The sequence below is a fragment of the Microcebus murinus genome, chromosome 2 (genome assembly GCF_040939455.1).
Source record: "Microcebus murinus isolate Inina chromosome 2, M.murinus_Inina_mat1.0, whole genome shotgun sequence".
NCBI lineage: Eukaryota > Metazoa > Chordata > Mammalia > Primates > Cheirogaleidae > Microcebus > Microcebus murinus.
Genome location: NC_134105.1, coordinates 109,352,635 through 109,363,923, shown reverse-complemented (window position 1 = coordinate 109,363,923; position 11,289 = coordinate 109,352,635). Strand labels below are relative to the sequence as shown.

Below are 11,289 nucleotides of genomic sequence, written 5' to 3'. Positions count from 1 at the left end.
ATGCATAACATTTATTTTTGCTGAATTGGGAATATGGGCATAGGAAGACAAGAATGTTCACATCTATTGAACATCAGATTTTATTATCCCAAATCTAAACTGAGTGACCTCAATTGCTGATTCTTCTAATAATTATCAGAAACAATGGCTCAGTGTCAGCTTCTCTAAAATGATTTTTTGGGGTAAATATTCCCCCAAAGATTAGTTGTTCTATATTCTCTTTCATTAGAAGATGGTAGAGAAAGTCCTTCAGGCCAGAACTTTACTTAAAGAGTGCATTGCACCCCTATCAATTTATAAATAAATCAGCACTTTAGTCCCTGAAATTTAACACCATTACATACAATCAAGATGATATCTGCCAAAAAAAACCAACTAAGTAACTGATACTAAGATGTTCACTATGGCTTATAGAACAATGTCAATGATTGACTGATTTTTTAACAATATGCCACATGTTTAATTCTCTTCCCTTAGTAGCAAAATAAAGCAGGTGAGGCCAGTAGATATGGTTCTGTGGGGTCAGGATGGATGGGTCGCTGTTGATATGTTGATAGCAAATATGTCTACAGCTAGAGGTTCATGGATCTAAAGGGCAAACGGGACAAAAGAATTATGTCCAGGACAAAGTATCAAGTGTCAAAGCCAGAGAATTCTTCCAGATAGATTATCAAGAGGACCTGAGTGTTCAAGAGCTGGATTACAGATAAATGGGAGAATGTTCTAGGTGAATACTAAAGGCAATACCACTTGCAGTTTGCTGATTATAGCTTGACTTTCCATATTAACTGGGGATGTGAAATAGGCATCCCACATGAAGGGCTTGGAGAAAAAATAGCTTCCTAGGATACCTGACAAGATAAATTTGTTGCTAAAAAATATACATAGACAGTGAGATAGAATGAAAAATATTTGATAGCACAACAAAGTGACTATAATCAACAATAAGTTAGGGTATACTTTAAAATAACTAAAAGAGTGAAATGGGAATGTTCCTAACACAGAGAAATGATAAATGCCTGAGGTGATGGATACCTCAATTACCCTGATTTGATTAATCCACATTATAGTCTGGTATCAAAACATCATAGGTACCCTATAAAGATATACAACTATTTTTTTAAAGATATACAACTATTATGTACCCATAATAATTCTTTTAAATTGTTGCTAAGTATACCTCTAGATTAGTGCTATCCATTGATGATATGACAAATTCAAATTTTTTAGTAGCCACATTTTTAAAAAGTAAAAAGGAACAGGTGAAATTAATTTTAATTTATTTAACCCAATGTTTTTAGTTTTATAGGACTGCCATAACAAAGTACTACAAGCTGAGTAGCTTAAAGAACAGAAATTTACATCTCACAATTCTGGAGGGTAGAAGTCAGAGATCAAAGTGTCAGCAGAGCCATGCTCCCTGTGAGGGTACTAGGGAAGGACACTTTCCAGGCCTTCTGGCTTCTGGTAGTTCTTTGGCTTATGGCAGAAAACTTCTCCAAACTCCAGACTTCTCATGGTATTCTCCCTGTGTGTAAGTCTGTCTTTGTATCCAAATTTCCCTTTCGTAATTAGGACACAAATCAAATTAGATTAGGGGCCTACTCTACTCCAGAATGACCTCATCTTACCTAAATACATAGAAAATAAAGATCTTATTTCCAAGTATGGTTATCTTTATAAGTACACAGAGACAGAATTTCAACGTATGAATTCGGAAGGGGACACAATTCAACCAATAACATCCAATAAATCAAATCTAATATCGTTTCTATATAAAATTGGTATAAAAATAGTAGTGAGATATTTTACATTCTTGTTTTTATATTAAGTCTTTGAAATCAAGTGCATATTTTGCACTTGCAGAATTTCTTAATTTGGACTAGCTTTGTTTCATGTGCTTAGTAGCCACATGTGGCTAGTGATTACCAATGAAGATGCAGATACAGAACTTTTTTATCATAGAAATTCTATATGACAGCCATGTTCTAGAAAATACAATCTAATCAGTAGTGACAGAAAGGAAATCAGTTTTTGCCTCAGGAGGGACAGGAAGGAGGGGATTAGAAAGGAGCCTGAGGAAGCTTTTGGGAGAGATAACTATGTTCATGATCTTCATTGTAGTGACTGTTTCATCTGTACATATCTCAAAACTTATAGCATCCTACACTTGATGTGTGTAGATTTTATTTTATTTTTTTTTTTTCTTTTTATTTTTTTTTTTTATTTTATTTTTTTTTGAGACAGAGTCTCACTTTTGTTGCCCAGGCTAGAGTGAGTGCCATGGCATTAGCCTAGCTCACAGCAACCTCAAACTCCTGGGCTCAAACGATCCTCCTGCCTCAGCCTCCCAAGTAGCTGGGACTACAGGCATGTGCCACCATGCCCGGCTAGTTTTTTGTATATATATTTTTAGTTGGTCAATTAATTTCTTTCTATTTTTAGTAGAGACGGGGTCTCGCTCAGGATGGTTTCGAACTCCCAACCTCGAGCAATCCGCCCGCCTCGGCCTCCCAGAGTGCTAGGATTGTGTAGATTTTATTGTATGTGAATTACATATCAATAAACTCTAAAAAAAAGTTCATTATAAAAATATATAGTACAGTAGGACAAATGATATAAGTATCTACTAACTATATTATCTTTCATAAATTATGGGGGTTTATATGAAAAACACATTAATATGATTTATAATAATATGATTACACTATGATACAATTTACTTTTTAATATAATATGTATATTAATTACCTATGGCTACATAATAAATTAAGCCAAATTTCTCCAGGGCAGTCCCATTGGCTTAAGCCTATAATCCCAATACTTTGAGAAGCTGAGATAGGAGGACTACTTGAGGCCAGGATATGACCAGCCTGGGCAACATAGCAAGATATCTGTCTCTCTAAAAAAAAATTTAAAAAGAAAGAAAGAAAAATTAGCTGGCCCTGGGGGCCATTACCTGTAGTCCCAGCTATTTCTAGGGGCTGAGGTGAGAATTGCCTCAGCTCAGAAGTTGAAGGTTACACTGAGCTATAATAATGAGACTGTACCACTCCACTTGAGCCTGAGTGACAAAGCAAGATCTTATCTTTTTTAAAAGAAAAAAAGGTAAAGAAAAAAATTACTCCAAAACTTAACAGATAGAAATGACAAATGTTTATTATGTCACAGTTTCTATCTGTCAGGAATTAAGGAGCAGACTAGCTTCATAGTTCCTGTTCAGGGTCCTAGAGCTTGTATTCTAGCAGCTTCCCTCACTACTGTTATTTGAACCTTCAACTAGGACTCCTAAGAGACAACAACCAACTCTGGCCAGGTACAGGGCAGACAAAGCAGTCTTGCATAATTTATCCATAAGGGCCACAGAAATAGATGAACATCATTCAGGCTTATACAAGCAGTATTTAACCACATTTTCAACACAAACTGAACACCAACCTGTAATATACCTGTAATATAACTATAAATACACCATATATGGCCAGGCCAAGTGGCTCACGCCTGTAATCCTAGCATTCTGGGAAGCAGATGACTGAGGATTGCTTCAGGACAGGAGTTCAACACCAGCCTGAGCAAGAGTGAGACTCCGTTTCTACCAAAAATAGAAAAAATTACCCAGCAAACTAAAAACAGAAACAAAAATTTATCAAGCCTTGGTGGCCAGCGCCGGATGTCGCAGCTACTTGTGAGATTGAGGCATAAAAGGAAACAGTCAGAAAAGTGAAGAGACAACACAAGGAATGGGAGAAAATACTTGTAAGCCGTCCATCTGACAAGAATTAAAAACCAGAATGCATAAGGAGCTCAAACAACCCAAAGCACAACAAAACACAACCCAACAAACAAAAATGAGCAATCAGATTCAAAACTGGGCAAAAGATCTGAACAGGCATTTCTTAAAAGAAGACATACATACATATACTGACAGGTATATGAAAAAATGCTCAACGCCATTAAGGATAGGGGAGAAGCAAATCAAAACCACGATGTGATATATCATCTGTCACCCCAGTTGAAATGGCTTACGTACAAAAGACAGGCAATGACAGATGCTGGCCAATGTGGAGAAAGGGGAACCCTCCTGCATTGTTGGTGGTGGGACCGTAAATAAATCCAGAACAGTAGGTAGACTGCTCAAAAACCTGTAACTAGACCTCCCATAGATCCAGCAATCCCGCTACTGGGTCTGTATCCAAAGGAAAGGAAATCCATACCTCAAAGGGATACCTGCGCCCCCATGTTTACTGCAGCACAATTCACCATAGCAAAACCACGGAATCGACCTAAGTGCTCATCAACGGGTGAATGGGGTGCAGATTTACACAAAGGAATACTACTCGGCCATGGAAAAGGATGGAATCCTATCGTTTGCAGCAACAGGGATACAGCTGGGGGTCATTGTGTTAAGTGAAATATGCCAGCCACAGAAAGACAAACATAGCTGTTTGTCACTCACATGTGGGAGCTAAAGAAGTTGATCTCCTGGAGGTGGAGTCTGGGAAGAGTGCGAGGGGTTGGGGGGCAGGGAAGAAGGAAGAGGGGCTGTTAGAGGGTACAGACAGTTACATAGAAGGAGTAAGTTCTGATTTCCCACAGCAGATCGTAGTGGATATAGGTAATTACCAATGACGTGTATATTTCCACATAGCTAGAAGACAAGACCTGAAAGGTGTTCAACACGTGTCAGTAGCAATGATAAATAGTCAAGGTGATGGACGCCCTGACTGGATCCTTCCACATTCTATGCAGGTACCCCATAAATATGCACAGATACCAAGAATCAATAAAAATATTTTATTTTCCAAAAAGATTGGCTGTCACTCCCCTGCCTTCCCAAAGCCTTGCCTGAAGCCTCGGCTCCCACGACGTCCACACCCGTTCGCGGTCACAAGCCAGCGACACGCGTGGAGCCCGATCAGCGGCCGCGCTCGAGGCGGGGCGCGCCGTGGGAAAGCCGGAGCGCTTGGCCGCCTGAGCAGTGACGTCACAGACCGCAGGCCTCGCGAGTGGCGGGACCGGTGGGCGCAGACGCCGCAGCGGGGAGAGCGGAAGTGGCGCGGGAGCCGCGAGGCTCCGCTTGGCGAGGGCAGCGCTGCTGGAGAGCGCTAGCCCGTCCGGGGGCCAGAAGCGAGTGGCTACGTGTGTTCGCGTAATGTGTGTGTGTGTGTGTGTGTGTGTGTAATGTGTGTGTGTGTGTGCGCGCCCGTAATGTGTGTGTGTGTGTGTGTGAGTAATGTGCGTGTGTGTGCGCACCCGTAATGTGTGTGTGTGTGTGTGGGGGGGGCGCTAGTGTGTGTGTGTAATGGGTGTGTGTGTGCGCACCCGTAATGTGTGTGTGGGGGGGGGCGCTAGTGTGTGTGTGTGTGTGTGTGCGTATGTGTGGCGTGGTGTTTGTGTGTCTGCTGGCAGCCACGGGAGGAGAAAGACTTTTGTGGCCAGTGGAGTTTGGGTCTGAGGGAGACTGGGAGAGAGGCGAGCGTCACGACGCAAGGGAAGGGCAGAAGGTGAAGGGCTGAAGGCGGCGAGCGAGGCCAAAAGGCCGTATGGGCGAGCGCGAGGGCTCTGGCTGCACGTGGTGGGCGCTGGAGAAGCGAGCCAGTCTGTTGGCCAAAAGGGGAGGTGTGAAGGCGCCTGCAAGGTCGCGAGAAACAATAAAGACTTCCCTGACCGGGAATCGAACCCGGGCCGCGGCGGTGAGAGCGCCGAATCCTAACCACTAGACCACCAGGGAGTGATAACTGGTGCTTCTCGTTTGCGCCTCCTGGACCCAGCGCCAAGGTTACAAGTGCTGGCCGCAACCTTGGCATCCCGTCCCTGATTAGTTTAAAACAAACACCAGGCGCTAGCAGCCCCCGGCAATCGGCGTGCCCTGGCAGCGTTCCTCCTGCTTCCAGCACCGTCCAAGCCCCGCTCACCTCCTTCCCCTCCACACTCGGACGCAGCCCACAGGCCAAGGAAGACCCTGCGCCTGGACCACCGCAAAAGGTTAGCCTATTGCGTTGGCCGGGAATCGAAGCCGGGTCAACTGCTTGGAAGGCAGCTATGCTCACCACTATACCACCAACGCCGCTCGGCCGGGATAGCCGCGTCACCCGGACCCGGCTGCCACAAGCGCGCCGCCAACGCCCGGCGCAGCCCGACCACGATGCCCCTCCCGCCCTCAGCTCCCCACTTCCTAGGTGCCAGTCTAGGTCGCCGCGCGCCCCACAGGAGCAAGCCCGGCGAAGTTGCTGCGGCCCTCAAGCGCGCCCGCCGGCAGCCAGACTCTCTCTGGTGGCACTCGAGCTGCCTTGCTGCTCATGGGTCCTCGGCTCAGCGACGGAGGCCCGCCCCGCGGGCTTGACCGGTCGTCCGGCACCCTGCTCAGCACAGCGCTTCTCCACCAGGGGCCGGCGAGGCCACAGACCGCACGCGCTGCACTCTCACCGGTACCCTCCCCTTGCCGACACCACCCTCCCCGCCCTCCCCCCATGGGCCTGCGCGTCGCAGGGAGCCCATTCCGACTCCCAGTTTGGGGGGCGACGCTCGACCGGAGCTGTGGGGGCGCGAGGAGGCCGCTCCGCTTAGGCGACCAAGAGGCCCGTGAGGAGGATGGGAAGGAGGCGGGGCGGGGGTGGGGTTAAGGCAGCCAGGGTGCAGGGTGGCCCCTGGGATGGGGCCCATGCGGGCCTGGCCTGAGAGGGCTCCCAGCTTGAGGGAAGAGAGAGGTGATGGGCCTTTGGGGGCCAGAGGCTGGGTCCTGCATGGGGGGACGGGGACCCAGGAGGTGACCAAAAGTAGCAGCTGTCTCCCCGTCGGGGAATCGAACCCCGGTCTCCCGCGTGACAGGCGGGGATACTCACCACTATACTAACGAGGACGGCGCTGAAGGAGATTCGGGCGACGGAACCCTTTGCTATCCGCCAACGCTTCATCGGGTCTTCCTCCCCTGGTCCGTTGCAGGTGCCCAGCACCTGCCCGCCCCCTAACACACGGCACCCCCGCCGCCGCCGCAGCCTCACCTCTGCCCCCACTCCGGTCGCCCAAGCCAACGTGCCGCGACTCCCAACAAAGCACCCTCCGAGCTTACCTGGACCCAGAGCCGCACCCCGACGTGTAGCCTGGTGCAGTGGAACCTCCCAGTGCGCCCTCCCTACTGCCTCCAGCGCGGGAATTGGGGGTTGCGCCTGGACCAAGAGGCGCGAGCGAGCGAGCAAGGCTGCGAGGGGGTGCAGGGCAAGCTCCGTGGGAAGCGCGGGAGCAGAGCCGCGGGTGGCGTCCGACGGCAGGCTGGCCCAACGCGGCCTCGGCTGTGTCCCGGGTGGCGGTGGGCACGCAGGAGCGGAACAAGCCGCGCCTGCTTGCACTACTCCCCCTCCGACCGCACAGCCATCGTTTGCCCACCGGGAAAGGCGCCGGCCAGGGGCTCTGGCCTTCTCACCGCCTGGCAGCCAGGTGAGCGGGTTTGGACGCAGACCTGCTGTCAGGATGGCCGAGCGGTCTAAGGCGCTGCGTTCAGGTCGCAGTCTCCCCTGGAGGCGTGGGTTCGAATCCCACTCCTGACAAGTAAACCTTTTGGCCTGCCCACCAACCGGGTGCCCTGTCCACCAGCGCCCGGGCAAACCCCACCACAACCCTTAGCCACCTTACCCTGCTGACTCTGCCTTCCCAACGCGGGCTCTCCAAACTCCCGCGCCCTGGACGCACGCCTCTCAAAGGCAGCTACTGCTCAGGCACATCCCTTCGTCCTGCTCCCGCGCTGGCGTCGCAGAAATACCCGAGTACCAGGAGCCAGCGCCCTCCACACTCTGGACAGACCCGCTCCCCGCCGACGAGCACATCCCTCTGACGGGCCCGCACCTGGACGCGTCTGCACCTCGCTGTCCATCTTCCTCGGTCGTCCACGCCTTTCTCCTCCGCCCCGTCCCCTGCCGCACCCCTGTGCGCCCCGCGCCCCTCCTCGCTGCAACACAGCCCGCTCCCGTTTGCACCGCCGCAGCCCAAGCGTTCCGCCCCGGGCCGTCCGCTGCGGAGAGCCCCCCGCGCCGGTTCACCCTCCAGCTCCCGCCGCCAGGACGGCTGCACGCTCTCCGAGCCGCGCACTTCTGCAACCAGGGGCAACCACCGACATCCGTCCTGTCACCCACCCTCGCGGCACCCGCCTGGCGTCCGGGCGCGGGCCGGGCCGGTCCCTCTCCTGGCTTCCTCTGGCGACACCGACAGCCCGTCCGGCCGCCTTGGGAGACAGAGAAAGCGCAGGGCCGGGCGTACCCGCCGCTGTCCCTAAGCGCGCGCCTGAGCACCCTGGACAGGACCTGCGCCTCTCCTACTGGCCGACCGTCGGCTCCCGGTCCCTGGTGCGCGCTCAAACGCCGCAGTTGCCCAGGGCAGGTGAAGGCCAGGGACCCGCGGCTGGGGACGAGTGCCACTGTAGGACCCTTTGTGGAAATATGCTCTCAATGCGTGGATGATTCAGTGGTAGGATTCTCGCCTGCCACGCCGGAGGTCCGGGTTCGATTCCCAGCCCGCAGCTTACTCTTCGCATTTTGGCCCTGCAGCCCAAAAGACCTGGCGGAGCTCCACGCTGTCTCCTTCCACCCTAGACGCATGTCCCACACCACCTCCGCCCGCCAGCACAACCCAACTCTGTACGGTCCCCGCACCTCTCTCTCTCTCGCCAGCTTGCAGCCAGTCGTCGAAACTTACCCCCACTCCTCCCGGACACATGCCACTCATCTCCGCTGCTCTCCCGCCACACACCACACACCCGATTCTCTTCATTGGCCTGGCCGCCGCCTGCATCCGCACACGCATTCACCTCAAGGAATACCACCGCCGCCACACCTCTCCTCTTCGCGTTTCTCCGCATTGCTCCCTCCTTGGCTCCCCGCACCCTGAGAAGCGTGTCGGGGCCGCCCAACCCGTAGCAAGGACAGCGAGTCTCTGAAGACTGGCGCACACAGCACATTCCCCTGGAGGGTCACACGGTCCTTAAAACACGCGAGTAAATTCAAAGGCACACGGACGAGATCGTCGCATCTGCGCGGTGCATATTCAGTGCGTGGCGCTCCTCCCCCGTGTGTCTCCCAGTCCGCCACGCACCACCCACCGCCACCGGGAACCCCGCCCGAACCCCAATACCCAGCTTCCGCCAGGGTCCTGCAGTTGCGTATCTGTCCCTCGGGTCTCTTCTACTCTCAGCCCCAAACACTCACCTGAGACTCTGAATGTCTGTCCTGATGAGGGTTATTTAGGTCTCGGGTCCAGTTGGATCCTTTACCCCTTTCGCACCTTGCCCACACCCGCTCTCTCGCTCTCAGCCTTACCCTTGCCTGCTCCCCACCAGCCTTCACCCCCAGCCTCCATCGTTAGTCTGACCCTATGGCGGCCCAGCACCCCATCTCGCCCGCTGGGGTCCCCTCTGACCGCACCGGCTTCCGTCTTGGATCTTGCCTGGGCCACAGCCTCCTCGCACACGCTGGCGATCTGCTTTTCCTGCCAGACTCGAGTCTCGCCCTCCGCCACCTCCCACACTGTCCCTACGTCTCGTTCTCCCCTGACCCACCCCAACCCACCCAGCCACCCCTCTACACCCATCCCAGGCCCTCCGGTTACAACACACACACAGAAACACAGAGACCACTTCCCTGCGCCTCTGTCTCACGTCCTGCTCTAACGACCCGTATTCCCCCCTCTCCCGGCCTCTCACAGGCTCCGGAGACACCTGCCACCTCCCCCACCACCCGAGATCACGCGGGCCCACTCCCCCCAGGCACCTGCAGAAGCCCCGTCTGATTGGCCAGCCGCACCCCCCGCCTCGACCAGCGAGTCCCGAGCTCCACCCGGACACCCCGGACTCCTTCTCCCCCCGACACCCCACATCCTGCACCCCACCCGCAGCCCCAGCACACCGCTACTCCGGGCACTGTGGGTGGGCGTCCCTCCTCTTTTTGATGTCATGGCCTTTGCCCTGGGCTGCCTGAGATGTCACCCACGGGAAGGGACAACCGTGTCCATCGCATCCACCCACTCACACCTACCCACAACACACTCGCGAGAGAACCTCCCCAGTCACAGCAAGCTCCGCTGTCCCGACATGGGCTCGTCTCCCCACGTGATACCGAGGCCTCAAGGTCCACTGCGATAGTCACGTCGCAGATTAGTGCAGTACGTTGGACGTCAGCTGGACCTGCCAATGAAGTTCTGGCATGCAGTGGACTGAGCCCTGCGGTGTGCTTTGGGGAGCAGCCACAGAATGAGACGGATAGACAGGGCTACGGGCGGCAGGTGGAGAGCCGGGTAGTAGACAGCAGGAAAGGTGGGAAGAGGAAACGATCCGAAGGGAAATCAAGGCGCTGGGACTAGTGACGCTCTTGCATGTCCCTTGCCGTTCGGAGACCAGGTCGAGAGTGTCGGGAACAAATGCCCATCCGTTGCCGGCTAGACGTGTCTCCGAACACGCATCTCCCCACACCTGCGCCTGTTGGCCTGGCTGTGCGGCTTTCCCATCCGGCTGAGAGTCTCCACACTTCCAAGCCTCCTCTGCCGGGTAGGTCTAGCGAGTCGGACCTCTCAAGCTTCATTTTCATATCCAGAACACACAAAGCAACCCAGACAACTCGACAGCCAACACCAGGGAAAATCCCCTTAAAACGGGAGCAAACCTCATGAGTACACACTTCTCCAAGGAAGACAGAGGAATGGTCTACAGGTATGTGAAAAAATGCTCAATGTCCCTCATCATAGGGGAAATGCGAAACAAAACCACAATGAGCTCTCATCTGCACCCAGTTAGAATGGCTAGTACTTAGAAGACCAAAAGTAACAGGTGCTGGTGGAGATGCAGAGAAAAGGGAATCTCTTACACAATTTTGGTGGGAATGCCAATCCCCACAAAGTTGGAGGAGGAATCCCAAAATTCATATGGAACCACTTATAAAAATAAAACGAAAGAAAAAGACCAAGAACTGCAAAAGCAATCCTGAAGACAAATAACAAAGCTGAGGGCAGTGCAACTGTACCCGACTTGCAACTGTACTGCAAAGGTATAGGAACCAAAACAGGATGGGACTGGTATAAAAACAGACATGTAGACCAATGGAACAGAGTAGAGAACCCATACATAGATCCAGGCATTTATAACCAAGGCACCTATGACCAAAGTGCCAAGAGCATACAATGGGCAAAGGACAGTCTCCTCAACAACCAGTGTGGGGGAAAACTGGACATCTATTAATATTTGCAGAAGGAGGAGACTAGACCCCTATATCTCACTGTATGAGGAAATCAATCAAAATAGATTAAAGGCTT

General features: G+C 52.3%; 4 non-coding genes across 4 annotated transcripts; 1 reads left to right on the top strand and 3 right to left on the bottom strand.

The window, feature by feature from the left end:
• Nucleotides 1–5,659: 5,659 nt before the first annotated feature.
• On the bottom strand, nt 5,660–5,731 carry TRNAE-CUC (transfer RNA glutamic acid (anticodon CUC)). The gene has a single exon. It is a non-coding gene; the product is annotated as a tRNA-Glu (tRNA).
• Nucleotides 5,732–5,995: 264 nt separating this feature from the next.
• On the bottom strand, nt 5,996–6,067 carry TRNAG-UCC (transfer RNA glycine (anticodon UCC)). The gene has a single exon. It is a non-coding gene; the product is annotated as a tRNA-Gly (tRNA).
• A 720-nt stretch (nt 6,068–6,787) lies between these two features.
• On the bottom strand, nt 6,788–6,859 carry TRNAD-GUC (transfer RNA aspartic acid (anticodon GUC)). Its single transcript has one exon. It is a non-coding gene; the product is annotated as a tRNA-Asp (tRNA).
• A 602-nt stretch (nt 6,860–7,461) lies between these two features.
• On the top strand, nt 7,462–7,544 carry TRNAL-CAG (transfer RNA leucine (anticodon CAG)). Its single transcript has one exon. It is a non-coding gene; the product is annotated as a tRNA-Leu (tRNA).
• Nucleotides 7,545–11,289: the final 3,745 nt, after the last annotated feature.